Source organism: Megalobrama amblycephala, linkage group LG16, assembly GCF_018812025.1.
Source record: "Megalobrama amblycephala isolate DHTTF-2021 linkage group LG16, ASM1881202v1, whole genome shotgun sequence".
Taxonomy (NCBI): Eukaryota; Metazoa; Chordata; class Actinopteri; order Cypriniformes; family Xenocyprididae; genus Megalobrama; species Megalobrama amblycephala.
This window is the reverse complement of record NC_063059.1, coordinates 11,041,786-11,067,225: the sequence shown is the minus strand read 5'-3', so window position 1 is coordinate 11,067,225 and position 25,440 is coordinate 11,041,786. Positions and strand designations below refer to the sequence as shown.

At 38.2% G+C, this 25,440-nt stretch overlaps 1 pseudogene; it reads left to right on the top strand.

The window, feature by feature from the left end:
* Positions 1-14,378: 14,378 nt before the first annotated feature.
* On the top strand, positions 14,379-21,526 carry LOC125248107 (annotated as a pseudogene).
* Positions 21,527-25,440: the final 3,914 nt, after the last annotated feature.

The following is a 25,440-nucleotide window of genomic DNA, read 5'->3' as shown; positions in this document are numbered from 1 at the left end:
GTTCTGCTTTTTTAACTTAGCAATACGTTGGATTTGTTCTTTTGCAATGCATAGAGTAAATTCTCTGTGGCAGCAGATAATGCCCTTCATATTTTTCTTCCGAATACAAGCACCAAGTACCTTTTTGCATTCTTCAATAGACCAAACTTTTTCTGGATGAATGCCAAATTTCTTTGTCAAATCCAATCTGACTGACTCAGTCACTATTGAGTCCATGTGCTTTCCTAACAATGATTTGAACTCACTATCTGTCCATAAAGGAGTAGCTAGTCCACCTTTCTCAGTTGTTGGAATTAGTCTAGCGTTCTTTCTCAACATTTTGTAATGTCTTTCTGTCACATCAATACGCTTCAACACTTCCCTGACAGAGCAGAGGTTAACCTAGTTAATACACATCATAATGTATTCAGCCTTCTCTGGCGAGCAGAGTACAACCAACTTGCTAACACACTGTAACAGTTGTAACCTTCCCTGAATTAACAGAGGATGGACCTTCTTCTCTAGCAAAGTAGAGGATGGCTATTCTGTTAACACACCACCTTCCCTGATTAAACAGAGGATACCAATATTAGCACATAATGCTAAAACTTCCCTGCCTGAACAGAGGATACCAATATTAGCACTTAATACCAATCTTCCCTGCCTGAACAGAGGATAAACTTCATCTCTAAAAGAACATTTTTAGAGGATAACTTAGTTAACCAAACCCTACAGCTGTTAACTCTTCTCTGACGGCGCAGAGGATAACAATTTTGTACTGGTCTTAATGGTTCTTTTGGATAGAGTATCACTCACCAACCCTTGGGTGTACAGGAAAATTCAGCCTGGATCTTCTTTTGGATCAGATCTCTGTTGTGTTTGAAGTTTCAATCTGGATTGAGGTGAGAAGCTCTATCCGGGTCATGGCCCCAAAACTGTTGGAAATCTCAGAAGCATAGACCAGGAGACTTTGGGATATCTTTAACCCTCAGGGGTCTGAGGATTTTTGGGACCCTGGAGAAGTTTTGACATGCCCTGACATTTGTGCTTTTTTCAGTTGTTCATAAACATATTAATGGAAAAAGTGTCATTACACTGTATTCAGCACAAATTGGGATACAATAATATGTGAGGAACATGTATGTACATGTTTGTGTTTTTGAAGGAATAACGTTTATGCGTGGTTATTGAAAAAACAAAAAACTTAAGTCACTGAAATATATATTAAATCTTTGTTCACAAGACTTCTGGGTATTTGAGGTTGTAGACTAGAGTTTTTGCTTCAAAATGAGGTAAAAATTATGCTGCCTGCTTGTTCATATAAAACAATAGAGAGATTTAAATTTTCTAAAACATCTTTGTCAAGAAACACAGTATGTGTGGAGGCGTGAATCCTCATGTATAATGGGTGATTCTCACCTGAGAAGACAAAAGAATCACATAATAATGACCTGAAATGACTTGCATATTAATGAGGCCTTTCAGTCAGGTAGGCTGTGAAAAAACCCCTCTGTGATGGTGTATATCAAACATACAGAAAAAACAGCAATACTGTGAAATATTATTACAATTTAAAATAATGGTATTCTATTATATTCTTTAAAATATAATGTATTTCTGTGATGCAAAGTGTCTGAACAATTATGTTACCTCTATGGCATTTCATATAGGCTTTTAGCTTAAAAGCATGCACATTTGGAGAAATATTGATGGATTTGCATATGTTTGTCAATTTTCTATACAGAAGAGTAATATTTATTCAGGATTTATTGTCATTACTATGAGCGCTGGATACTGTGTTTTCAATTCATTCTTGCAGCCGGAGGGCGCTCTGTACACCTTTAGTCCACAAATGCCTGAGCACTAAAGAAGAATAGGCAATCCAGGAACTAACCGAACTAACAGAGGACAGAGATCGCTAACTATGGCTATTCAAAACACTTTTCAAGACAATAAATACATGATTGAGATGATGAATGCATGTATTGACTCTGCATAGCGTCTGGCGTCTGAATAGCGATGGCTCTGTGGGCGTGGCCGCATTAGCGGATAATGAGCTGAATCACGGATTTCTGACATGGCTCTCTTTTCATACAGATTACATAAACACAGAATGTTTGTTTTCGATTTGACTTACACAATTTAAAACCTGACATTTCAATGTTTTTTTAGACATAAGTCTAATTTTTTTGTGATTAGTATTCACTAAGTTACAGTTCATTTTCTGAGAACTATCAGATTGGACTTCCTTCAGAGGGAGACGAGAGATCACGCATCATGTTAGTTTTCTTTATTTTACAAAAAGCACAACATTTTGTTTTTACTCTGAGTGATATAAAAGAAATAAAAGAAGAAATAAAAGAAGATATTCCACAGATTAAAATGGTGTATAACTCTTAATTGTATGTGCAACAATAACGGAGTATTTTGAGTCTCTTTCACACTGATAAGAAAAAAACCGCGGTGGTATCACCGGCGATACCCTCAGACATCAGAGTGTTAAGCAGAAGTTACTCTTTATTGAGAAACACGCTGTACGTCGCTGTGGTCATCCAAAATCTAACTAAGGCAGTGTATACATGATGTTTTATAGGCATTCAGTGGGCAGTCCTTAAAGGTGTTGCCCTTACACATAGCCTTAGAAGTGACCACTAAAACAAAAGCATCAAAAAGACAATACAGGAAATTACCCCCGACTGGGTAGATAATAGTACTCCAAATAGGATAAACAGTAGCCGGTCACGAGAACTAAGACTATGTAAACATTCACACATAGTTTGACTTCCAGTAGGAAGACCAAAGCATTCAAATGCATAGGTGCTAACCCAATCAGTCTGACAGTATCGCCCATACCTTTACATTATCATAGAGACAAAAGCACAGCTGTGCTTTTGCAGACTTTATTGGTGTTATTGCCCGCACTTAAGCTTTAGTTAGTTTCGGTTTTCAGCCATTCACGGGTTTAGGCTTTTGCAGTGCTGATTTGCAAGGCGGGCCTGGCGAGGGTAAGCATACTTAAACTCGTGTAATTCACAAGTGAGCAGGACTAGCGAGCTGGCAGTGGTGACGGACGCAAGAGCGCGTAAGTGTTTTGCTTAATATCTGTTCTGGGTCAGTTGTTTCGTTTATTATTTGCTGCTAGGAAGGATTTAATTCATATCTGTGTTTGTCCTATTTCCTACCTCGACTATAATTGTATTTTAATTGTACTTGTTTAGAATAACAGCCGCATTTGCAGACTTTATTGGTGTTATTGCCCGCACTTAAGCTTTAGTTAGTTTCGGTTTTCAGCCATTCACGGGTTTAGGCTTTTGCAGTGCTGATTTGCAAGGCGGGCCTAGCTCGTTTCAATCACGTGTTAATAAGCAGTATATTAATTGTGTGGAATTGTCGCGGAAGCGTCGGAAGACCGACTCGGGTAAAGACCTGCAACTCTACCTGCACGACTCCACCGAGCAACGAAACCGGTAGGCACTTAAGTTTCTTCCCTCCTTTCACACTTTTCCTTCTTCCTCAGCATGTGCTTTCGGCAACTCTCCACTAACCCACGTAAAAGGCAGCGCAATGCTTCTAACCTGCGCCCTATTTACTCCTCTTCTAATACTAATACTCCTCTCTCTGTCTCTGTGGGTCTATGGAACTGTCAGTCAGCAGTTAACAAAGCTGACTTCATTCCAGCCTTTGCTACTAATTCTTCTCTTAATATCTTGGGCTTGACTGAGACCTGGATTCGTCCAGAGGACTCAGCAACCCCTGCTGCTCCCTCTAACAACTTCACTTTCTCTCATACCTCTCGCCAATCTGGGAGGGGTGGGGGCACGGGTCTTCTCATTTCTGACAATTGGAAATACTCGACTCATTCCTCTCTGTGCAACTACAATTCATTTGAGTTTCATGCTATTACAATCTCAATTCCTGTCAAAATTCATATCGTAGTAATTTATCGTCCCCCAGGCCAACTGGGTACCTTTGTAGAGGAACTGGACATGCTGCTGTCCTCATTCCCAGAGGATGGTAGCCCACTTGTAGTTTTTGCCGATTTCAACGTTCATCTAGAGAAGCCTTATGCTTCAGACTTCCACTCTCTTCTAGCCTCATTCGATCTTAATCGGCTCATCACCACAAGTACACACAAATCTGGCAACCAACTTGATCTCATTTACACACGCAACTGCATCACCGACAACATTCTGGTAAAACCTCTGCACTTTTCTGATCATTTTTTCATTACTTTTAATCTTCAACTCCCCATTTGTTCACCACCAACCCCGCTACCAGTTACCTTCAGACGAAACCTGCGCTCTCTTTCTTCTTCTGATCTTTCCTCTACTGTATCATCCTCCCTTCCCTCACCCTCACAATTCTCCTCTCTGGATGTGAATACAGCAACAGACACTTTATGTTCCACATTAACTTCTTCTCTAGATAGTATCTGTCCTCTGTCATCCAGGCCTGCACGTGCCACTCCCTCTAATCCCTGGTTATCTGATGCTCTTCGTGAACATCGGATCAAACTCAGGGCTGCAGAGATGAAGTGGCACAAATCAAAAGACCAATTTGACCTATGTAGCTATCAGTCTCTGCTCTCATCCTTTTCTGCTGAAATTCATGCTGCTAAATCCTCCTATTTCCACAACAAAATCAACAGCGCTTCAAACACACGCACACTTTTCAAAACATTCAACTCTCTCCTCTGTCCCCCTCCACCACCACCCACCTCATCCCTTACTGCTGATAATTTAGCTACATTTTTCACTGACAAAACATCTACCATCAGCAGTCAGTTCTCCGCTCCACACACACAGGAACTCAGACCAACCACACACACAGCCATACACCTCCTCTCTTCATTCTCCCCCCTCACTGAGACAGAAGTATCCAAACTTCTCCTCTCCAATCATCCTACTACCTGCCCTCTAGATCCCATCCCCACACACCTTCTACAAGCCATCGCTCCCACACTTTTACCAGCACTGACACACATCATCAACACATCTCTCCACACTGGCACTTTCCCTAACACATTCAAGCAGGCTTGGGTAACCCCACTGCTTAAGAAACCCACATTAAACACGTCTCTTGTAGACAGCTACAGACCTGTTTCTCTCCTACTATTCATAGGAAAAACACTTGAATGAGTTGTTTTCAACCAGGTGTCATCTTTCCTCTCACAGAGCAACCAATTGGATGTCAATCAATCTGGTTTCAAGAGTGGCCACTCGACTGAGACTGCACTGCTGTCGGTCACCGAATCCCTGCGGCTTGCAAAGACTGATTCCAAATCATCAGTTCTCATTCTGCTCGATCTATCTGCTGCCTTTGACACGGTGAATCATCAGATCCTCCTGTCCACCCTCTCATCACTGGTCATCACAGGTACTCCACTTCTCTGGTTTGAATCCTATCTCACAGGAAGGTCTTTCAGGGTTGCCTGGAGAGGGGAGGTATCCAAAGCTCATCAACTGACCACGGGTGTTCCTCAGGGTTCAGTTCTTGGACCCCTCCTTTTCTCAATTTACACTACATCACTTGGTCCCATCATTCAGGCACATGGTTTCTCCTACCATTGCTATGCTGATGACACACAAATCTTCCTTTCATTCCAACCAGATGATCCCACAGTAGCTGCACGAATCTCAAGCTGTCTGGCGGACATCTCGGCATGGATGAAAGAACATCATCTACAGCTCAACCTGGCTAAGACTGAGCTTCTCGTCTTCCCTCCCAATCCGACTCTAAATCACGATTTCAGCATCCAGCTAGGCACATCCTCAATTACCCCATCAAATTCGGCCAGAAATCTTGAAGTAATCCTTGATGATCAACTGACCTTCAAAGACCACATTGCAAAGACAGCTAGGTCATGCAGATTTGCACTATACAACATCAGGAAAATCAGGCCCTTTCTAACAGAACATGCAACACAACTTCAGGCTCTGGTCATTTCTAGGCTTGATTACTGCAATGCACTATCAAGCCTCTACAAATGATTCAGAACACAGCAGCACGTCTCGTCTTCAACAAGCCCAAAAGAGCCCACGTCACGCCTCTCTTCATCTCTCTTCACTGGCTACCACTTGCTGCTCACATCAAATTCAAGGCGTTGACACTTGCTTACAGATCCACCACAGGCTCAGCACCCTCCTACTTCCACTCACTCTTACGAGTCTACACTCCTACCAGAAACCTGCGCTCATTAAAGGAGCGAAGGCTTGTGGTACCATCACAGAGAGGCACAAAATTACTCTCCAGAACATTCTCATTCACTGTCCCTTGCTGGTGGAATGATCTCCCTGCCTTCATCTAGAATGCGGAATCCCTGGCAATATTCAAAAGACAGCTGAAAACCCATCTCTTTCGTGAGCACTTAACCTAATCTTAAAAAAAAAAAACTTCTTATTCCTATCCTTTCACTTCCTCTAATCCCTCTCTATTGTAGTTTAGGATAATCTGAGCACTGCCTATAACTTGTATTATGAGCACTTCTTGTCTATTTGCCTCGTCATGACGACTCGCTTGTTGTATTCCTCACTTGTAAGTCGCTTTGGATAAAAGCGTCTGCCAAATGAATAAATGTAAATGTAAATGTTTACATCCACCAGACCTTGACCTCCTTCATGGACTGGTAAGTAAAGTACAGCAGCCCGAGTCCAGTGTTCACCACTCCAGAAAAAGTCTACAATTTTCCTCTGTATATTACAGATCAGTTCATTTGGTGGTTCCAGAACAATAACTTTATGCCACAACGTGGAGGCTGCCAGATTATTTGCCACTAAAACTCTCCCTCTGTAGGATAATTGTGGTAATAGCCATTTCCACTTAGACAATCGCGCAACTACCTTCTCCAGTACTCCCTCCCAATTCTTCTATTTAAAACTTTCCTTACCTAAAAAAACACCTAACACTTTTATACCCTCCCTCCCCCAAATCAATCCTCCTGGAAGTTTTGGAGGTCCGGTGTCTCTCCACCAGCCAATGATAAACCCCTCACTTTTCTCCCAGTTAATTTTAGATGAGGAAGCCATCTCATATTGCCTAATGCTTGTTTCCAAAGCAGTTACATCATTTTGTCCTGAAATACAAACGGTTATATCGTCAGCATAAGCAGACATATACACTTTAACACTCTGAGGTCTGAAAACGCGCCGGCGTGTTTTGCAGGTTTTTTTTCACATTGCAGCAAAACAGACTTAAAATACTCCATAAGTAATATATCAATTGAAACTATAGAATATCTTCTTTTATTTGTATACACTCAGAGTAAAAACACAATGTTGTGCTTTTTGTAAAATAAAGAAAACTAACATGATGCGTGATTTCTCCTCTCCCTCTGAACGAAGTCCAATCTGATAGTTCTCAGAAAATGAACTGTAACTTAGTGAATACTAATCACAGAAAAATTTAACTTATGTCTAAAAAAACGTTAAGATGTCAGGTTTTAAATCATGTAAGTCAAATCGAAAACAAACCTTCTGTGTTTATGTAATCTTTATGAAAAGAGAGCCATGTCAGAAGTCTGTGATTCAGCACATTATCCGCTAATGCGGCCACGCCCACGGAGCCAGCGCTATTCAGACGCAAATTCAGAGGCAATACATGCATTCATCATCTCAATCGTGTATTTATTGTCTTGAAAAGTGTTTATCTGGATGTAGAAGTCATGGTTAGCAAGCTCTAGAAGACATGCAGTTAGTTCCTGTTTTCTTTTCTTCTATAGATGAATTTTAGATGAGTTTTTGTTTCTTTAGCGCCCTCCGGCTGGAGTATGAATTGGAAACTCCATTCATGGAATAGCCTCTTCTTCTTTTAGATGAATTTGTGGACTAAAAATGCACAGAGAGCACCCTCCAATTTCAAGGATGAATTGAAAACACCAGCGCTCATAGTAATGACAATGAATATTAAATAAATATAACTCCTCTGTATAGAAAATTGACATAAGAATATGAGAATCCAATATTTCTCCAAATGTGCATGCTTTTAAACTAAAAGCCTATATTCAGACTCTTTGCATCACAGAAATACATTATATTTTAAAGTATAATATAAAACTATTACTTTATATTGTAATAATATTTTTCTGTATGTTTCATATATCATGATGAGCTTGAGACATCACAGAAGGTTTTTTTCACAGCCTACCTGACTGAAATGCCTCATTCATATGCAAGTCATTTCAGCTCATTACTATCCAATTCTTTTGTCTTCTCAGGTGAGAATGGCCCATTATTCAGTGGTGATTCACGCCTCCACGCATACTGTGTTTCTTGGCAAAAAAGTGTCTTACAAAAACTAAATCAATATATTGTTTTATATGAAGGAGTAGGCAGCATAATTTTTACATAATTTTGAAGCAAAAACTCTAGTTTACAACCTCCAATACCCTAAAGTATTGTAAACACAGATTTACTATACTTTTTTTGGCCTTATTTCAGTGACTTAAGTTTTTTGTTTTTTCAATAACCACGCATAAATGTTATTCCTTCAAAAACACAAACATGTACATACATGTTCCTCACATATTATTGTAGCCTAGTTTGTGCTGAATACAGTGTAATGACACTTTTTCCATTAATATGTTTATGAACAACTGAAAAAAGCACAAATGTTAGGGCATGTCAAAACTTCTCCAGGCCCCAAATCAGCCTCAGACTCCAGAGGGTTAAAAGTTTCCTTTACCCCTGCAACTGAAAAACCACACAAATTTCTCCTTAACTTACACAACAAAGGTTCAATTACAAGGCTATATAGTTGTCCAGAGAGAGGACAACCCTGTCTAATACCTCTTGTGACTGTCACTGGGGCACTTATTCCTCCACCAACCTTAATCAGCACTGATACATCAGAATATAACAATTTTACATATTAAATAAATTGATCACCGATTCCAAAACTTTTTAACACCTTAAAAAGATAATCATGGTCCACCCTATCGAATGCTTTTTCTTGATCTATTGACAGGACACCCAAATTAGAATCATTTATGCAACCATAATCAATCACATCTCTTAAAAAAAACAAATTGTCCATTATTGATCGCTTTGGTATTGTTACAGATCCCTTGTCTCCCGAACTCCATTTCCCATCATCCTCCTGTTCTCCACACCTGCACTCACTTCCCTCGTCATCTCCCCATCATCACCGATCATCTTCACCTGGACTTCCTTGTTAGCACTCCCTTCATATATGGACTCACTCCCTTCACTCCGTGTCCGTTCTTAATGTTATGTTATGTTATGTTATGTTATGTTATGTTATGTTATGTTATGTTATGTTTGGTTATGTTTGGTTTTCTCTTACGTTGTTCATTAAAGTACCCGTTGTTCTTGTGGAGATCCGTATCTGCCTCGTCTTTACACCAGCTACATGTAACAGGTATACAATATGTTTGATCTTTATGAATCAACATATTTAAACAATTTTTGAGCCTATTTGCTATAGATTTTAATAACATTTTGTAATCCAAACATAATAAAGACATTGGCCCTTCTACAACTAACAGGAAGCACTTTATTTTTTAAAACATTCAAGTACAACTTCATAAAAATCTTCCTCTAATATTTCCCAAAAATGTTTATAAAACTCAGCTGTTAATCCATCTATACCTGTAGAACGACCCATAGACAACTGCTGTACTGCTTCTGTTAATTCTCCATAAGTAATTATATTGTCCAAAGCTTTTCTTTTCCCTTGCTCCAACTGTGGTAGATCTTTAAGTAAGTCATTTGGATCACATTTGTCAGCACTATACAACATAGAAAAAAAAATCCACTGCCAACTTCCTCATTTCACCCGGATTTGTTGTTATATTTCCATTTGGACAACGAAGATGATGCATCTGTTTATATTGAACAGTCTTTTTTTCCAGGTTAAAGAAATATGAAGTTGGGGCATCCATATCCTTAATGGAACAAATTCTCAATGTTACCAGTGCCCCTTTCACATGTTCTTGTAACAAAAGTCCAAGTTCTTTCCTTTTCTTGTTTAAAATTGTCCCATTGTTCTGTACTCCTCTGTTATTTATCAAGTCCTCTTCCAAACACCCAATTTCATTTTGCAAACTTTGTATAGTTTTTTTCACATTCGTAAAAGTATAAGCAGAAACATTTTGACAAAACTCTTTAATTTGTACCTTACCCACATCCCACCATTGACTAAGGTCTTTCTTTCCATTTTTCCCAAAACAGCTTAAAACTGTCACAAAAAAACATGTATTTTTTCATTAAAATGCCAATAATACTTAGGTCTTGAAGATTGCTTTATATTAAAATCAAAAGTGATCAGATGATGATCAGAAAAACCATTTGGCAATATTGATGCATTCATTACCCTATTTTCCACCATCTTACTTAAATAAAATCTATCCAGTCTAGCCTCACTAACCATACTTTCTGCTACTTTAATCCATGTATATCGTCTTATTCCTATATTCCTTCTTCTCCACACATCTATTAAATCATATTTTCCTATTATATTGGACAGAGATTCACCAGAGTGACCATGTGGCTCTTCACCATTTCGATCAATTAAAAAATTAATTGTACAGTTCCAGTCCCCTCCTAACACTAACCAAATATTATCATCAACTTTTTGAAGCACTTTATCTAATTTACCAAAAACTCTTACTCTTTCCAACCCATTATTTGGAGCATACACATTCACTGGAGCAAAAACATATTCCCCATACTGTACTTTTATTAATAGTACCCTTCCTTTTTCAATCTCTTCAGTATCTAAAATATTAACATTTAAGCCTTTTTTAAATAATATGGCTACTCCTGCACTATTGTTTGTCCCATGACTTAATACCAAATTTCCTTCCCACCATCTATTCCACTCAATTTCATTTTCATCATTGCTGTGAGTCTCTTGTAAAAACACAATATTAACCCGATTTATATTTAAAAACTCAGATACTACTGCCAATTTACCCCTATCTCTTCCTCCATTTATATTTAAAGAACCTACTTTTAAGCTCTCCATAAAGAGGTTAAAATATAAAGTGGACAGAGACAGAAGGAAAAAGAGACAACATGTTATAAGGGTCACCCAGTGTATTTGGTAACACTTTACATTAAGGTTCCCTTTGTAAAGGGTTTATAAAGGTGTTTGTTAATGAGTAATAAGTCATTTACAAATGCATTATAAATCATTAATAATGCAGTTATAACTGCATGAACAAAAAGGGCGACTTTAATGCAATACCTGCCAAATAGTGAGCCGTTTTTTAAGCACATGTTATAAATGCTTAATAAATGTATTTATTAACACTTATTGAACCCAAAACCAGATTCAGACTATTAGACTGAAGGGTGTTGTATTTGTGGTTTCTGATTTCTGATTTCTGATTTCGATGAACTGATTTCTTGTTTTTTTTTTTTTTTTTTTAGATGAAATTCCAACTTTATTTTGAAAATAAAACATAAGATAATGACCATAACTTGATGAGATATTAATAATGAAAAAAATAATTCTAGTATTAGTTAACTGTGAACCTTAATGTAGGGTGGACACTTGTGAACCATTTATTCATGAGTTATAAACATTAATAACCTATGAAAGTGAACCTTAATGTAAAGTGGAAACCTGTGAACCATTTATGGGTAAGACAGAAACTTCTGGTAAGCAACATAGTAAGAAAAGTGGCAGTCATGAGATATTAATAAGAAAACCACAAATACAACACCCTTCAGTTTAATTATGATAGTAAATTTTTGCTGCATCATGAAATAGACCAGGAATCTGGTTTTGAGTTAAATAAGTGTTAATAAATACATTTATTAAGCATTTATAACACGTGAGTTAAAAACGGCTCACTATTTGGCAGGTATTGCATTAAAGTCACCCTTTTTATTCATGCAGTTATAACTGCATTATTAATGATTTACAATACATTTGTAAATGACTTATTACTCATTACCAAACACCTTTATAAACCCTTTACAAAGGGAACCTTAATGTAAAGTGTTATCAGAATTATACTTGAAAGACTTAGTAATACTAAAAAGTAATACTAAAGATATTACTGTAAATTACAACAACACCTCCGACCTTGGCTTTTCTGACATGGTTTGTGTCAATAATAGTAACCTAGAGGGCTAGACTCATTTAAAGTAATGTAATCGTCTGGTTTTAGCAAGGTTTCTGTCAAACATAGCACATCTAGATTATTGTCTATGATAATATCAATTACAATAAGTGCTTTAGAAAGGGATCTAATATTCAGCAACCCAAGTTTTATAATTTGTTCATCAGTATTATATTTGTTTTTTATTTGTTGAACATCAATTAAATTTTTACTCCTTAATGGGTTTGAGAGTTTTTTGTATTTACTAATTCAGGGTACAAACACAGTCTCTATGTGATAATATCTAGGTGAAAGAGTTTTCACCTAGATATCTGACTTCTGTGACGTGAGACAGCTAGCAGATGGTCGGTTTAGCCAGTATGTCTGCTTCCTGACCTGGGCCCCAGTTTGTCACAACAAACACTTGTACATTGCTGAATCGAAAGACTGAAGGAGCAGATCAGCTTGAATTTTCTGCTTAAAAGCCATTTCAAATGAACATCACAAAGAGGTCTTTTTCTCTTTGGTTATTGCAAAATTGCAAAATTGCAAAAAAAAAAAAAAAAAAAAATCCATTAAACTAATGTCACCGTAATGCTTCAATGCTAAAAATGACTATTACCACTCAGGCTTATACATGAAAACATAGCATACAATCCACAACAGTGGTGACAATAATTATTCATACTGCAGTGCATGATGGGAGTTTTGTCCTATGGTGATACCCAGCATGCATTGCAACATGAAGCGGTTTTTTTTTATTATTATTATTTTTTATTTTTTTATCACCATTGTTGAGATTCATATGCTGATTCTTGATGTCTGTGTGTCTAATGATGCAGTAGTTCAATTTTTTTATGCATGGTTTTAAAATTCTTTAATATATCTGTTTTCTGCAACACTTCTCATGCTGTAGATTCACAAGGTTGGTAATGCAAAACCAAAATGTATAAATGACAAAACATATGAGCAGTTGCTTTGGATGCAATCAGGTCATTTCACAATGACTATACCATCATATTAAAGCAGCTAATATCTGCTCACTATAAATCCCACTGCTTTACAACAACATATGCATTGTTGCAGAGAACAATCTAACATAGAAAGTCAAGGGTCAAGAGCCCAACTAAAGCAAACACCGATCTACATGATGGTGGTGTCGTTTTTTCTTTTCTTTTTCTTCCCCAATAAAACAACATCTAAACCTCTGTTAATTCTCAATAAGTACTTCTGTAGATTTGTGAAAATAAAGTCAATCTGGTTAGTAATAAGTGAAGCTGGTAATGCTGTTTGTGGAATTGTTTAATCAGATTGTCAGAGATTTAACAATTTTTATCTTGAGTTGATTTCATCTAGTAGTTTTTTTGTTTCTCTTTTCTTCAACGGTTCACTAACGCTCAATCATTACTTAATTAATTGCTTAATTATTTAATTAACTTTATCTCTGCTTCAGTGTTATTTTAACACTATTTAGAGAGGGACCATATGCACTCTGAGCACAGTTAATTTTGCTTTGTGCATTTGGAATGTAACTTCCAAAAACAATGCAGACTGCAACAGACACAAACTTTTCTATTAAGAGGTGGTACCTTATTAAATATGCATCATCATATGATCAAGTTCTTAATTTTAATCTTTTATTGATTTAATAAATAAAAATCTTTGCACGGAAAATCATTATAAGATGTTTTAAATATAACATTTTGAATATAGTCGCCCCCACCATGACTTGGATCCTTGAGTTTTAACCTTTTTGAAATAACATATGTTAAAGGAATTTTCACACAGAACTGCTGAAGAAACATGTGGTGTTTTCTTAATTCTTACTTAATAATTGAACTCACTTTTTAAGACAGTGACTTGCCGTCACCTACTAACTGTTTTAGTTTCATATTTAAACATATAATTTCATTGATTCCATCATTTCATATTTCTATATTCAAAATGTTATATTTAAAACATTACTCTCATAATGATTTGTAATGGCAGTGTAAAGGCATTCTGCTCTGCATTAAGCAGTCTGTGTAAATATACCTAATGCCTCTATAAGAGACAGCTTCTGTCCCACCTCTGCAGTGCAAAGATGGCTTTTGTTGATTTTATGTAATAATTTTAACAAGGCTCCATTGCTGATGTCTGAGGTAAAACACGCCCTCCTCATTAGCATACAGACATAAGAAATGTAGAAATAAATAAACATATAAATAAATAAATGTAGAAATAAATAAATGTAGACATAAATACATATATACATAAAAAAATGTGGAATAAATGCAATTATACATAAAGAAATAAAAGTATAAATACTCTTTTTTTTTTGTTTATTTCCTTGTATATTTATTTATGTATTTTTGTTATTTTACAATTCTTCTTATATTTTTTACAGATTTATTTATTTATTTATTGTTTTTGCAGGTTTGGCACTCCATATAAATAGTGTATAGGAAGCAATTCTGGACAGTTTCTGAGTATATAACATATATATATACACATAAGTTTGTATATGACAAACTTTTTTCTTGAAAATTAGAATATTTTCTTCTCATCAGTGTCTGTCTCTCTCTTGCTTGTCTAGATGGAGTCTGCAGTGCCTGCAACCATCTTCACCACTTCCCCGGTTGATAAAAATAAACCAAACATAACCAACATAACAGAAGTTTCCTGTAAATTTGCAGAGGTCTCGGCCCATCCTGTTTTCATATTTGCATACTCACTAGTGTTTCTTGTCAGTCTGGTGCTGAATTGCATCACAATGCGTGTGTATTACTGCACTAATCAGCGTGTCCAGTCCAGCATCACGGTCTACATGAAGAACCTGGCCACAGCTGACTTCTTCCTTTGCCTTTGTTTACCTTTGCGCATTGCCAACAGTGCTAACTATTCCATGACGATACGTAATATTTACTGCAGCTTTGGAGCAACAGCCTTCTATTTAAACATGTATGCAAGCATTCTCTTCATGGACTTTATTGCTGCAAACAGGTATGCAAATCATTTATTTCATCTGATGGATCATAAAACTGAGTAAAAGACCCAAAACACTTACATTTAAGAGTGAACACAAGCCATTACAGGGATAGTTCACCCAAAAATGAAAATCCTGTCATCATTTCCTTACACTCATGTCAATCCAAACTCCTAAGACTTTTGTTAATCTTCAAAACAAAAATGAAGATATTTTTAATGAAAACAGAGGCCATATTGTACAGTAACCCAAGGGGCCTCATTTATAAAGTGTGCGTACACACAGATTTGATCGTAGAGTGTGCGTATGCTTAAATCCACGCCAACGCTCATATTTATAAAAACGTCTTTGACGAAGAAAAGTGCTTTGAGCCACGTCAGGGTCTGAGCAGATGTATACACTTTTCATTGTCGGATTACTGCAGGTTTTTGGAAATCTAAGCTATTCTTGCAGCTTGCCATTCTAAATTAAAGGATTTGGACAATGACTGGTATATGTAAATGACATTAATTAGGTGGTATTTACAACGTGGAGAACTGAAATCATTCAGCTGTGCACAAGTTCAAGATAATTTGCGATTTATAGATTTCACATCTGAAATAGAGGCGTACGCTTGTTTTTTTTGTGTTTAGGACTGTTTCTGCACAACATTTTATAAATGAGGCCCCAGGGGCCGTATTCACAAAACATTTTATCTTACCACTAAGAGTTCTCCTGAATAGCAGTAAAAGTTCTTAGCTAAGAGTTTTCTCTTAAAACCTATTCACAAAGCTGCTGAGACAAACTTTTACTAAGGAATAGACTGAAGTCTTAAGCTAAGAGTAAGGGCGGGGTTGACCTCGTTGCTATGGAGTAAACACACAGTGATTGGCTGATGGGGGTGGAGTCAGTGATTTAATCATAGAAATATTGGAGAATGAGGTGTCATGTTTCCACATTAAAATAAAGGTTTTAAAATACAAATGATGCCCTATTCAAATAAATATTTTTTAATAAAAATGTTGCCATAGTCAAAATAAAATGTTGCCATAAAGGTTTTAAAATAGGCTAAGTGTCACTAATTAAACTAGTATATACAGTTAATTGTCCACCTCTTGGATGTCTGCATCTCAAGAGAATGCAGAATTCAAGCAACAAAATATGTTATATAAACAAAGTTTGGGAGAAACACATTCGAACAGCCTTTCTAATCAGCTCGAGAGGAGGAATATATACACAGACGAAAGCCGACTCGCCTAGTTACTTCGACAGTTTTCTGCATCCCTCCGCCACCCCATCCCTCACTCAGCTGGGGATACGGAGATAACTTTGGGTTTGGGCTAAATTTCAAGCTCGGAGCCCTCAATCCCCTTGGACAGAACACCAAATAAGCTTATTATATATATATATTTTTTTTTTTTTTACTCTATTCAATCATTTGTAAGTGTGAACTCATGAAAACCATTGCCACAGGTAATCAGACAATATTTATTTATTTGCTAAATGTTTTTTTTTTTTTTTCGTCTCATCGTAGATTCAAATCTATAAATCAAAATGTATTGCATTTATGAAGAAAAAGTTCATAAGGCTCTATCCTCTATTCCCTCAATGGTGTACAGTGTCTTTAGGTGGATTAGGATTGTTTGTGATTTAGTCTTAGTGACTTAGGAGTCCTCTTGACTACTCCTAACGTTTCACAGATTTAGGAACTACTTTTAGTGCTAAAATGCTTTGTGAAATACTCTTAGAGCAAAAATTTAGGACTCCTAAAATTAGGACTGACACGGCCATTATTTTTAAGAGTTTCTTCTTAATCTGCAAGTTAGGAGCTACTTTTAGCCTTAAGATGTTTTGTGAATACGGCCCCAGGTCTCTATAATGCATCTAATCACACTTAACTGCATAAAATCAGAATTGCTACTTATATATCACATGTGGTTGTGTTAACTAAAATTTCCATAATTTACCACATTTTAAAAAAGATTATGGAAACATTCAAATACATTCTTTCAGCAAAGAATGTAAGTAACATAGCAACCACCCAAACCACCAAGGCAACCACATTGCAGTGTGCAAAAAGAACTTGTGCAATGTGCAATGTGCAATTGCCCACTCTGCCATGCTGAGGGAATAATTGCCTAAATGGCTAAGATAAGCCAAAAGAAGGCTCAACGGACTTAGATGCCGTAGACCAGTCCCTCTCTCAGGTCAAACATAGGGCTGTCACACTATTCCCTAAGGCCACAACCTAGGCTCATGCCCTATGCAAGGGAGAACCCTTACCAGGGTGAAACAGTGTCTGCTCCAGGGCAGAGCTCAAGGTCTGGTAATGCTAGTCTCTGACAGGCTTTATACAGGCAAAGAAAAAGTGAATTCCCTTCGCCTTGTCACTATACTAGGGGGATCTGGTTCAATCCTCGAGGACCCCAGGGGAGCTGAAAGGACATGCTCAATCCTGCCTGACTTGAAGTCAGCATCTCTGAATCAAATAAAACTTGGGCCTGAGACGGGTCCAATCAAAGACAGATTATCAATGTGGCCTCACCGGGGGTCGAACACTTGATGTCACTGTCTAGCTGGAGATCAGGTGAGAGGAGGCCTCAGGAGAAGGACTCTCTATAGTGAGAACAGGCCAAACCACAGGAGTGAGGAGGAGGAGGTGAGGAGGCCTCACAGAGGGCCGACCACTTGATGTCAATGTCTAACTTAAGCCCAGGTGAGCACAGGAGAAAGACTCTCTATAGTGAGAGAAGGCCAAACACACTCAATTTCAAAGACAGTTTACCAAGGTGGCCGCACAGAGGGTCGAACACTTGATGTCACCGTCTAACTTGAGCCCAGGTGAGCAGATGCCACAGCAGAATGACTCTATGAGTGAGAGGAGGCCAAGCATGCTCAACTTCAAGACAATTCACCAGGGCAGCCTCACAGAGGGCCAAACACTTGATGTCACCGTCTAACTTGAGCTCAGGTGAGCGGATGTCTCAGCAGAATGAATCTCTAAGTGAGAGGAGGCCAACCATACTCAACCTCAAAGACAGTTTATTAAGGCAGCCTCACAGAGGGCCTTAACACTTGATGTTGCTGTCTGACTTGAGTCCAGATGAGCAGAGGCCTCAGCACAACAGCTCACTATAGTGAGAGGAGACCAACCGGCTCAACATAAAAACAGTTTATCAAGGCAGCCATTCTTACTGAAGGCAGAACAATTGATTTTACTGTCTTGCTGGGCTTAGAAACAGTTTACCAAGGTGGTCTCACAGGGGGCCGAACATTTTATGTCACTGTCTAGACGGAGCTCAAGTGAGCAGCGGCCTCAGCAGAACAACTCACAAAAAGAGGAGGTCAGCCTTACTCAACCTTAGAGACAGTTTACCAAGGTGGCCTCACAGTAGGCCAAACACCTGATGTCACTGTTTAACTGGAGCTGAGTGGTGGCCTCAGTAAAATTACTCTCTAAAATGGGAGGAGGCCAAACATACTCAACCTAAAAGACAATCTTTCAAGGTCGGGGGCTCAGATGAGGAGAGGCCTAGGCAGAACGATCCTCAGATCATGATGAGGCCAAAGTACACTCAATCTTAAAGACAGCTCACCACAGCAACCCACAGAGGGCCGACACACTCAATGATACTGTCTTGATAGAGCCCAAGAGCACGGAGGCCTCAAACGAACAATCCTTAGATTAGGATGAGGCCAAACCACACTCAATGCTAAAAGACAGCTCACCACAGTGGCCCACATATGGCCGACAAACTTGCTTTCACTGCCTAGCTGGAGCTAAGATGAGCTGAGGCCTAACTAAGCTGAGGCTTAGCTTTATAGCAAGAGGAGGCCCAACATGCTCAATCTCAGCCACCAAACTGTATTTCATAATTCTTCAGAATTACATAAATAAAATCAAATAGCAGTACCAGAGCTAGCAAAGGAGATTTAACAACAATATTCTTGTTGACTCCTGCCGTGCTCCACCTACAATTCCCACGTTCAATCCCGCCTAACCGCAATGGCGGCCATGGGACTGAGATAGAGGGAGTAGGTGCTTAACTCTCATCCCTCAAGAGAAAGTAATCCTGGGTGGAACAAAAACGCAGTGACCGCATCAGACAATGCGCATTTGACCCTTTCGGGAGTAAATTGTACTAAATTCAAATGGCAGAATCTGTAACTCTGAAGAATCATGCGAGAACAGCCATGAATGCAATCAAAAGAACAGCCATGAAAGCGATCAAAGATTACAGATTTTAGCCTAGGATTATAGGAATCTTTTAGGATTCTCAAAATTTGTTACAGACGACCAAATTGTGGCCAAAATCGCAGTGTGCACCCGCCCTTTACTTGCACAATTCTATGTTATGACCGCAAAACACTTTTATTATTGTGCATGATTTGTAAACTAATACACTTTCATGTTTGTATTACATAACCAGCTCCATATGTATGGCTTTTCAGATGTTGTAAACTTGCGTGGTAGCTCACCTGGTACAGCATTCAGATGTGGAGAGCTTGATTCCCATACATGTCACGCTAAATGAGCTCAAAGACTTATAGTAGCAAGTTAAAATAAAAATAACATAGTTTCTTCAACAAATGCATTTTATCTCACATTTGCTTTTTGTTAAATCTATCTTTAAAGTGTAGGGTCAGGTTTATTGTAAGATAGTACATTAGAGCATTAACCTTTTAGTGCCACTCACCAGATATTTCATTGCCAGAATGTTCCCAGATTCACATTAATCTGTTCTGGATAAAACTAGACATGCTTAGCAACATTCACTGGACATGCCGTGAAATGTGCAAGAAGCAACATAATATCCTTTTGCAGAAACAGGCATATTTTTCCAAGCCTAGGTTGATATATGTGTATGTGACACACTGTGAATTATTCTCACAGTGAAATGCAAATTGATATTAACAGCATTCTGATTACTTCACTTTGTCATCTCAGGTACCTGAAGATTGTTCAGCCATTGGAGACTCATGCTGTGCAGACGGTTCGTACTGCCCACCACATTTCTGCAGCTACTTGGCTCTCCTTGTTAGCCATATCTTCCATCTACCTGATTCTCTTTCTTCAGACCACCTGGGGTCAAAAGCTTGATGAATTTCCTTGCGAATCCCATCACAGTCTCGAGCTCAGTGTGGCCTACACAATCATCCACTGTTTCATCCATTGTAGTCTTCATGTTTGTGCTAATGTCTCTGGTTTTTCTGTACTGGAAGACTCTGCAAAAGATCCGACAAACTCAGTTATCCACACAGACCACATCTAACAGCCATAAGTTTAACAAGTCTAAACGCAACATGCTAGTTCTAGTGGTAGTTTTCTGCGTGTGCTTTGTGCCCTATCATCTGGTGAGACTGCCTTACGTGTTCAGCAGTGATTGTACAACAGCTCAAGCATTAAACGTTGTGAAGGAACTGACTCTCTTGATTTCAGTGTTAAATGTCTGTTTTGATCCTCTTATATACTTCATCTTTTGCAAGACCTTTAGAGCCCAGCTCAGGAAGAAGAAAGATTTGCAAAGATCCAGTGAAGATCAAACATGAAACATCTACTGTAATTTAACTGAAATATTTGTAATTTATACATTAAAAATTGTTTTGTCAGAAAGTCAAAAGATCAATGATTTTGTTTTTAGATGAACATGAGATGAAGACTACTCATGATTTGAGTTTTCTATAATAAGTGTTTTAATTATGTATGGTATGGGTCACCCCTCTCAGTGTATTTCGGCATGTTGACCTGCAGAGAATCCTGATGCTCATTGGCTCCAGCCATTTTAGATACACTAGTTGTGTCACGATCACTAGCTGGAGTGCCCTTGATAGCCACCAGAGGGCAATCCACCCCCGACTATTGCCACACCACCAAGGACTCAATTTCCTAGTTCATTAGCCATGATTGTTCTCAGGTGTTTGTCAGTAGCATTATTACCTCTATCTATAAAAGTCAGGTTCTCTCATTTACTCATCGCTAGATCTTGCTAATGTTTGTACTGCAGTATTTATTATGACTGTGGGTAATCCACAGTAGTGATGGCGAGATGAAGCTTCATGAAGCATTGAAGCTTTTCAGCCAAGTGGTTCACAAAAGGGTTCATTTCTCGAGGCTTCATTTGCTCACAATACCACCTGGTGGTTAAAGAGTGTAAAACAAGTAGACACATTACAGATGACCTGATGTGATATTTGATACACTTTATTTTGCGGCAGCTATGGCTTAGAAATAACGGTGAAGAAAAAATAAATTTCCACAAAGACTAATATCTTTATTTGAATGTAATGTGTATTTTCTGGTTGTATATAATGATTGTATAACATAACTGTGTAATAAACGTATTGGCTTCAAATGAATGGGGCTATCAAATGTGTGTAATAAATCCTTTGGTCATAACAGGCAGAAGGGATATTATTATTATTCTAAAACCACACATTCTGAGGGGATCCCATGGGTTTATATATCTGTCAAAATGTCGCGCCAAGATTCGAACTGCATCCAGTCGAACCATTCGAACCAGTCAGGCAGAAGCGAGGCTTCGAATGTCATCAATGACGTCACTGATCTAAAACGATACAAGCCTCGATACACGCTTCACTGAAAGCTTCCGGGATTTCTCGACACATGCTCCGAAGCCTAGGCACAGAATGTAACATCACTAATCCACAGTCATAATCCAAAAACAGGCAGAAGTTCAAAACCAAAGGGTAGTGATGTTACATTCTGTGGTGAGGCTTCGGAGCGTGTTGAGAAATCCCGGAAGCTTGCAGTGAAGCGCGTATTGAGGCTTGTATCGCTTTAGACCAATGACGTCATTGATGATGTCCGAAGCCTCGCTTCTGCCTGACTGGCTCAGGAAGCGATTTGAATCTTGGCGTGACATTTTGACAGGTATATAAACCCATGGGATCCCCTCAAAATGTGTGGTTTTAGAAATAATAATATTGCCCCATTCATTTCAAGCCAATTCGTTTATTATACAGTTATGTTATACAATCATTATATACCACCAGAAAATACACATTATATTCATATAAATAGATTAGTCTATGTGGTAATTGATTTTTTTCTTCACCGTCATTTCTAAGTATCAGATCACATCAGGTCATCTGTAATGTATCTGCTTGTTTTACACTTTTTGATCACCAGGTGTATTTTGAGCAAATGAAGCCTCGAGAAATGAACCCTTTTGTGAACCACTTGTACGGTGTACATATTAGGACATCCTCAGACTAAAAGACTTCAGACAAACCGGCATTGCGCCTCAGACTGAAAGGCTTCAGTTCTCAGGAAAAATTACGTCAGGTGTCAGGTCTTGTACAATTAGGCATCAGACGAAACTACCTCAGAATAAAAGGCATCAGACGAAAAGGCATCAGATGAAACGGACTCAGACAAAAAGGCATCAGACTAAAAGGCAAAAAAATCTGGGTTTTTTTTTGTTTTTTTGGCTATGATTTTTTTGTATAACTTTCTATTTGCTTTTGTCCCATCATAATGCAATCCTTCAGTTATCCTTTTCTTTCTCCCCCCTTTTTATATTTATCTGTAACTATTCCCAAATTGATGTAAGGTGTGTGTGTGTGTGTGTGTGTGTGTGTGTGTGTGTGTGCGCGTACGTGCGTGTTAATTATGTAGAATCTATCTATTGATGGTAATCATGTATGCTAGTTATGTAATTCCTTAGCAATGGTATTTATGTTATTGTTATGAAGATAAAGGCTACCTTAAGATATTTTATTCTTACAGCTTTAATTAAATATTAGACTGGTTAAGTTCTATACAGAAAAGAACATGGTGATTTTCACATTGGTCTGCAGAAAAACAGCAATTATCTGTATTAAAATGTAATTGACTCTTTGACAGTAGGTGGCGCTGGAACAGCAGAAATAAAGCCATTTCCTTGGTAACCTCTGTACACAAAGTAGCTGTGCTTATAACAATGCAGTCTAATAGCTCGAAAGATTTTTTACTTTCCTTATGAAAATTAACCATGGTTTTAGCAAATAATACAAATTTACAAAAAAAAAAAAAAAAAAAAAACGATATGTTTTATATATCTTAGTGTAACATTTAACAGTTAGAAATCTGTGTGCATGTGATGTCACATTGAGGCGGGGCAATTCGCTTCCTTCTAAGTCCGTTTCATCTGTTGTCTTTATGTCTGAGTCCATTTTCGTCTGATGCCTTTTTATCTAAGTCTGTTTTGTCCGATGCCTAATTGTACGAGACCTGACACCTGACGTCGTTTTTCCTGAGACCTGAAGCCTTTCAGTCTGAGGCGTGATGCCGTTTTGTCCAATGATGGAAGCCTTTAAGTCTGAGGCATGACACCTTTTCGTTGTATGACTGAGGTCGGAGGATGTCCTAAAATGTACACCGTACACTTGGCTGAAAAGCTCCAACGCTTCATGAGACTTCATCTCGCCACCACTACCAAAGGGCAAACAATCCAAGTCAAAACAGAGTCCAAGAAAAGGCCACAAACAAAGAAATCCAGGGGAACATGCAAATGAGCTTAAAGGGCCGGTTTCACAGACAGGGCTTAGGCTAAGCCAGGATTAGGCTTTATTTCAATTAGGGTATTTAAGTAGCTTTTATAAACATACTTTAGAAAAAAACATTACTGGTGTGCATGTTGAGACAAAACAACGGCAGTGACATATTTTAAGATGTGTCAGTGCAAGTTGCTTTCTGTTAAAACAGCTCAAACCTGCATTTTAGCAAAGACTATAGAATAACACAAGACGTGTCACTCGTATTGTTTTGAATGGGAGAAAGTGTAACGCGCAATATGGCGGAATAAGTCCCGCCTTCTAAATAAGAGCCAATTGCCGACTGGTAAAGTCATCGCGTCACTTCAGCGGCCGTTAGAATCACCGGTTTCTATAGAAACAGTAAGACGCGCGCCTCCGAAGAGACGCGCATTTAGGTCTGCGCATGCGCATTAGCTTGATCCAGCCTGAAAAATAGTTTTTTTTTGCCATGATTCGAGCATTTAGAAACTAAATTTATGAGCCGTTTGTTGTTAGATTTCATTGGTGATTTCAAATATGAAATTTAATCGTAAGGTTGGCGAACAGTTTTGGAGAATTTGATGTTTACCCATTCAAAGAGATTGCATGATGTCCAGGATGCCCGAGAGGCGTTTCAAAGATGGCCGCCGAGTGAAATGACTTGTCTTAAAGGGACTTTGATTTTAGTCTAGGAATACCTTAAGCCATGTCTGTGAAACCAGGGGAAAAAGACAAGGAAAACCAGGAGAGTGCTAAGAAATGCAGTACAAACATTAACAAGATCTAGCAATGAGTAAATGAGAGTACCTGAATTTTATAGATAGAGGTGATGATGCTAATGATAAACAGCTGATGAACCTGGGCAGTGAACTATGGGAAATTGAGTCCTTGATGGTGTGGCAATAGTATGGTATGGAGTGCCGTCTGATGGTTATCAAGGGCCGCCAGCTGGTGATTGTGACATGTAGCTAGTGGCATGCAGTGGTGTTCTGAAATGAGGAAGCCTCACTGTTTTGTTGTTGTTGATGATGTTTTTTGTGAATGTTCCAGTTACACTTAATAATGACACATTTTTTTCATATTAAATAAATAAACATTACTTACACTATCAAAAAAATCCAACCAAAACAATTCTGTTTTGTATTTTTCACATTATGCAATTATTGTACTATTTATTAAAAATAAGTATATTTCTCATCAAGTTTTCTCATCATTTTACATTTATTCCAAAATAATAAGAATGCAGTATACAATAGATGTACCTAATTTTACTTAACTGATCGATTGCTCAATGAAAATCCTCACAGATCACATTTACAAGTCATTTCAAGTTTAAATGTAATGTAACATAAAGCAGAGGTATCAAGTGGGTGAGATGTTTACTTACTTCTTAATTAATCTTCCCAATAACATGAATATTTTTTCATTCAGACTGATATGCAAATGCGGAACTTGCACGAAAACAAGAGGTGGGTTGTGTGAACAGTGCAATAGACCAGTCAGATGGTCCATTCAAGACATGTCAGAAAGATTGTATTTACGAGTTGAACACACTTGAATGCCAGCAGAAAGCATAAATATGAGTGGGAAACACTCGTCTAAACACAGGAATCTGATTGGCCGAACGTACGGACGTGGTAATATACCATAGTGCATCACAAAGACCATAAACAGATGCCAGAAATGTGTGTCATCAGATTCATAGTGTCATAAGAAGATGCACAGGCGTAACATACATGACAACATGAAGCAGTGTCTCATTCCCTTCCTGGGGAACCAGGTTACATACGTGACACCAGATGTTCCCCTTAGAAGTGAAACTTCGACACTGCATCATGACGGTGCTGCTATGGGAACTTGAATACCAATGCTGCCATGCCACGAGAACAGAGCCTGCCCTACAAGGCTGTGTGATCTGCACAGGCAATTGTTG